Raw genomic sequence first — 6144 nt, 5'->3', positions numbered from 1 at the left:
CCTTTGCCATGCCAAACACGAAAGAGAGGGTGAGGCCAACAAAGAGATGGTTTAAGTGGCATGTGTAGACATGACCTCACACCCGCCCCCATCCTGCCCACATAAACACAGTGAGACATTGTGTGTGTGTGTGTGTGGGTGGGTGTTGTGTGTGTACCGCTCTGCTTGACCTGGGCCATCTGGACTGTATTGTTACACAACTGTGGCATGAGGGCGTTCAGGCATGTTGACAGCGATCTGCCTTCAGGGGACTGTGACACCCAGCAGATGCGTCCGACGAGGAGCTCCGAGAGCTCCTCGTGAGAGCTGTCAGAGAGGCCTGGCCCACCAGAATGCCCCACACTGGAACCGAGAGAGCTGGATCACTGCCTGCTGGTATAGATGAGCATCTTCTTCTGACTCAATTGTCTTCTACATGAAAACAAAGATGCGGGTGCTACTATACATGGAACCGTTAAAGGTGGAGGAACATTCTGAAAATAAGTTTTAGAAAACAAACCTTTATGTTCCAAAATCTGTAGTTCTGCCCTTTGGAACCCTAAGTGGTTCTGTCTGAACGGAAAAGGCTGCAATTCTGAACTTTTGGTATATAGTACCTTTTGTGTGTAAACTGTTTCCAGGAGGAAGCGTTTGGCACAGACAGCACACTTTAAGATGAATGTAACAGTGTTATACGACTAATTCTGTTGTATTATAGTACAGCAAATATAATCTTTGGCAGGATTTATGCAGATGTCCTCAAATCAGAGCTTTAGCACAAATCTCCATAAAGCCTTCCTCACAGAGCCCACAGGCAACATTATTCCTTCTCCTTAAACATTTGTTCTCAGAGTTTAAACAAGAGCTCTGAACAGAGATATATCTCCACAAACCTAACAGAGGCATCTGTTTTCACAATACAACATATTGCTAAAAGTGCAATCTGTCTTTCTAGTCCCCAGTGGACAAGAGGATAAACAAACAGCTGATGTACAACAACACACACACATACCGACACCCCTCAAATGAAAAGACACATGCATAAACATGTAAACCTACCAGCCATACACAAACACAAACACACAGTGAACGTGTCCTTTGTACTTCAAGTACTTCATGTTTGAACTTACTCAAAAATTACAGACTTGGTTATCTTGGACTCCTGGCCTCTGGAGTTGGCATTCAAAGGTAAATTCAATTGTAAGTTTGTATGAGGCTCCTTTTACCCAGTGTTAATCATATCAATCCTACTGCAACTTAACAGCAACTATCTCATCTGTATTTCTACATAGTTAGGGTAAATCCTACTGTGTAACACAGGACACAGTGGAGGTGAACACAAACCAGTACTATAGAGAGATGATTTGATGAGCCATATTGAAAGCTGCAGATGGTTTGATCAGTCTTGCTCAGGTCAACTGATGTAAAAGAAGTGTGTGTGTGTGTGTGTGTGTGAGAGAGAGAGTATTTACACTTGTGTGTGAAAGAGAGAAAGACATAGTGTGTGTGTGTGTGTTTGCAGTTGTTCATCTCCAGAGACCTCTTACATTTTTCATGTCATGGTAGAATGCAAATTGGGTACGCAGGCAGAGAACAAGCCTCGCAGACAAGACCCAGTCAAAACAATATAGGGCAATGAGTCGCAACAAAAGGTGACGAAATGAGGATGGGTTACTAAGGAGAGAGAGAGAGAGAGAGAGAGAGAGAGAGAGAGAGAGAGAGAGAGAGAGAGAGAGAGAAGGGGGAGGTGCATCTGTGAGGGTGCATGTGGGGGGAGGGTGCATATGGGGCGATGGGGGTTTAGAGTTCAGCAGGGTGCCCCATTTTTCACTTTCATCTGAACACCTAATTACTTCAGCAAGCGAATCTTTCACTTCATAAAAATCTATTAAATTGGGCTGTCAGGTCGTAAGCAGACGGTGATTTAGATAGCTGGAGCACTGCCCTAGTGTTTCTCCTCCGCTTAGCCAACACATATTTAATGTGTCTTGCAACTACTGCATTTGCCACCACACAAACCCTGAATTTATAGAGATAATTAATTCCAATTTTCAGTTTACTATCCCAACACATCCCAGCATTTTTACAGTTTTGCCACGTATGTTGCAGGTTGTTGATTAAATATAATTTTAGTTATTTTGTCTTGCCAACGGTAACAAAATAAATTCAAACAGACCAGGTGACCCACAAATACTGGGAAACATTTAAATACACATAAATAAAAGGATTCAACATCATCGTGAAAGCATTCATGAAAGCATCATCAAGCACCCAATGGCATACAATTTCAAAACGAACTGTTGCTCTTTATCTGCCACCAGAGTGCAGCAATGCACAACATTAAGATTCAACTTGTCAGGCGTAGTTGACATTTTTTTCATCAGATTTTTCAAAGAATTCAAAACCACGATTGGTTAAGTATGCTTAAGTGCTGTTGTCTGTTTCAATTCTGTCTGCTGTATTTGGAGAGCTTGATGTCACTGAGAAGGACATCTTAGTTTTCTGTTAAAGCTGAGAGTACGTCATAAAAAATGGAGAAAATAAATAAATATATTTTGTAGGTTTCTCCTAAAACTTGACATGACCCATTTATGACCTTTAAAACCACTCATAAGAGACCAGAGAGAGAGAGAGAGAGAGAGAGAGAGAGAGAGAGAGAGAGAGAGACAGAGAGCAAATATCGTATTTCTGTGTGTGTGTGTGTGTGTGTAAGAGAGAGAGAGAGACAGAGAGAGAGAGAGAGAGAGAGAGAGAGAGAGAGAGAGAGAGAGAGAGAGAGAGAGACAGATAGAGAGAGTGGACATGCATTTACAGACATTCTGTGAGATCTTAACAGTAATAACAGGCACACTACAAGTGTAATCTCCCTCCCTCCCTCCCTCCCTCCCTGCCACATGGGTTCAGCCCTGGCCGCCCCCTTGGCCTGCAGCCACAGACAGCATGTCACAGAAGCAGCAGACACTTTAGACCCTTCTGTAATCCAAGGGTTATGATTGTACATTAAAACCAGCCCAGGATTTGTTGCTGTATTCCAGTTGTACCACATGTTGCATCACTACAACTGGCACCGCACTGAGCTATAAATAACTGAGACGAGTACCAGGAAGTGGTGGGGGTTCTACAGAGACAGACAGTCTTGGTTCAATGCATTGCTGCTCACATGCAGATTGACTATGGCTTCCATAGCAATTCTGTGTAGGCAGCAGTAGTCACAAAGCAATAAAGTAATGTGGCAGGTGGGCATAATGCTTGAAGCTAAATAAATGGAGGGAATGCATTAACTACACACTCAATGAGATACCTGTCTGTCCTTGAAACCAGTGACAAAAGTGGCGTTCTCTTTCAATGCTTTACAAGTTGTAATTTCGGTTGAAAACTGCAGGGGAAACAGCAGCAGGAAAGACCGGCACAACAACAGCAGCGGCAGCAGCAATGTAAAATAGGTCGAGCAGAGCTGCGTTCATTACCGCTGTGTTCTCAGAGGGAGTATCGCTCTCAAGGTCCTCTCAGGGGAAACATGAAAACTGTCTGGGAGGAAACAGCTGCAGCAGAAGATATCCAGGGAAAAACAGAACAATGACAAGACATAAAACCCTAAAAGTATCTATGTGTGTTTTTCCATGTCTAGACCCTTCTGTGTGTCTGGCATCTCCCTCTTCAGCCCAGCATCTCACCAAGCCCTGCAGGCCTGCTGACTGCTGTATAGGTCCAGGGGGACACATCTGTCAGTTTAAAGCTGGTCTGGGAACACACAAAAGCATTCATGACACAGCCAGAAGGGGTGTTTCTTGCTTGTTGCTGTCATCATCATCATCATCATCATCATCATCATCATCATCATCACAGGTCTTTACCAGGCTCAACACTCAACTGCTGAGGCCAGAGGACTGGAATACACATTCTGTATTTTCATCCAAACCAAAGTCATTACATTGTACACAATAGTACCTCCCTTTACGACCTCAACCCTCCCTCCCTTCCTTTCTGCTCTCTAGTGCCCCTTTTAACAAGCACCCTGTGTTCCTCCAAATGCCAACCCTGCCCAGAACACACGTTTCTCTGCATCCCTCCTCACATCCTCTCTCTTTCTCTTTCTTTCTTTCTTTCTTTCTTTCTTTCTTTTTCTCTCTCTCTCTCTCTCTCTCTCTCTCTCTCTCTCTCTCTCTCTCTCTCTCTCTCTCTCTCTCTCTCTCTCTCTCTCTCTCTCTCTCTCTCTCTCATCTCTCTTTTCTCTCTCTCTCTGCCAGAATGTCTTAGGTCTCCCTCCTCCTTCCAGCACAGGACAGCATTAGCATGGTGATCACAGTGCTTTGTCAGAAGCCTTGCAGCCAGGGCTGCAGGATCAGCCCATACCATCTAAGCTGCAGAGGACACAACATGGCAGGAACAGAGAGAGAGACATGTTGATAGATATTGGAGGGCAAGAGAGAGAGATAAAGAAAGAGATTTATAAATTTGAAAGGCAAGTAGTACATGTAACTCAAAGAGCATTTTGTTTCTTTGGACATATACCACATGACTTCAAATCACATCTGAGAGGAGAACCAGGCTGTCAGACGACCTGAGACTGTTTTACAACCAGTGTTGTGAGGTGCATTTACAACACAAATCATCACAACTGAGGCCCAGATGATGTGCAGTAGATTCAACCAACTCTAACAGACAGAACAGAAGTAGATACAACGTGCACACCAAAACAGGTAGCTGTAGGCTTTTAACATGTTTAAATATGAAAAAGAACACAGCTTCAAGTGTATTGTAAATATGACAGCTGCCTGGCTAAACAAACATTCATCTTTAATGAAACAGATGCAGGGTTTTTTTCTTCTATAATTCCTCCTGCATGTGTCCCCTGTGTTCTGTTTTCTGCACAGCAGACTGATGATACTGCAGACTGATGATACTGCAGACTGAGGATACTGCAGACTGATGATACTGCAGACTGAGGATACTGCAGACTGATGGTACTGCAGACTGATGGTACTGCAGACTTAGGATACTGCAGACTGAGGATACTGCAGACTGATGGTACTGCAGACTTAAGATACTGCAGACTGAGGATACTGTAAAGAACAGAGGTCCCACCAGCAGTACCGGCTCCAGGATCATACTCATTGGCTCAGAAACACACCGTATAATTTACATTTCTCATGCCCTAAAACTAGTATCTCCATAATGGGTCTTGAACTGCACATTCATGATCACAAACAAAAACCAGGACATGCACACACATATATTAGCAAAAATCACTCCAAAAATTATATACATAGATAGTCATTAATTGAAGTCAAGAAAGTAAGACGACCATCAACTTTAAACACGTTCCACAAGGTCACACAGTCATTGGCTGTCGTTCCCATGTTTGAGAGGAAAGCTGGATCCTGGTTTTATTTGCATCAAGTTACAGAAATAATCTGATGGTTGGGAGGGGGAGAGTGGCGTGTGGCCTTGTAAAAAAAATCCAGCTGCATATTAAATGTGCTCAGGCGTTTCATGGCCTGTCAGCCCTGACCTGATTTGTGATGCACAAAAGACACACAGTCTTAGTTATACTCGCACATGCACACACGTGCCCACACATCAACATATGAACGGACACACGCAAACACAAATGGATGTACTTAAAGGCATGCACAACTGCAAATGCATACACCCACAGTGCCAGTCAAGGCAGATATCAGCGGAGCCCCCCCCCCCCCCGTGGTGAGTCCTTAAGACATCTCCATCTTCTCCGCTGAAGTCAGAAGACATGAATACTGCAAGGAACAGCCTCAAACGTTCAAACACATGCACACAGACAGACGCAACAAATACAGCAAAACAGGGTTGTTCTTTGCATGGTGAAAAAATACATTTATTGGAATTCGTGTTGATGTAGAAAAAAGGTGAGATGTGGCTTTGGGTCTTGTTACAGTACCACAGGTGAACCTAGACAGAGGCCAGAGGGGCTACCTCAGCAGGCTAAATCTGGCAGTAGTTCTGCTGAAAAGAAGACTGGTGGACTATGGTACCAAACACACAGCTTCAGAAACATGACAGGCTCACTTTGCAACAGTGACATGGGTGAATGTACAGCATTTAGACGAAAGCAAAATCTTCTTGACATGTACTGTAGAATGAGGTTTTGAAGGGGAGATACCAGGGAATATAGGGTTTGTCACAGGT

The sequence above is a fragment of the Osmerus eperlanus genome, chromosome 6 (assembly GCF_963692335.1).
Source record: "Osmerus eperlanus chromosome 6, fOsmEpe2.1, whole genome shotgun sequence".
Lineage (NCBI taxonomy): Eukaryota > Metazoa > Chordata > Actinopteri > Osmeriformes > Osmeridae > Osmerus > Osmerus eperlanus.
This window is presented reverse-complemented; position numbering follows the sequence as displayed.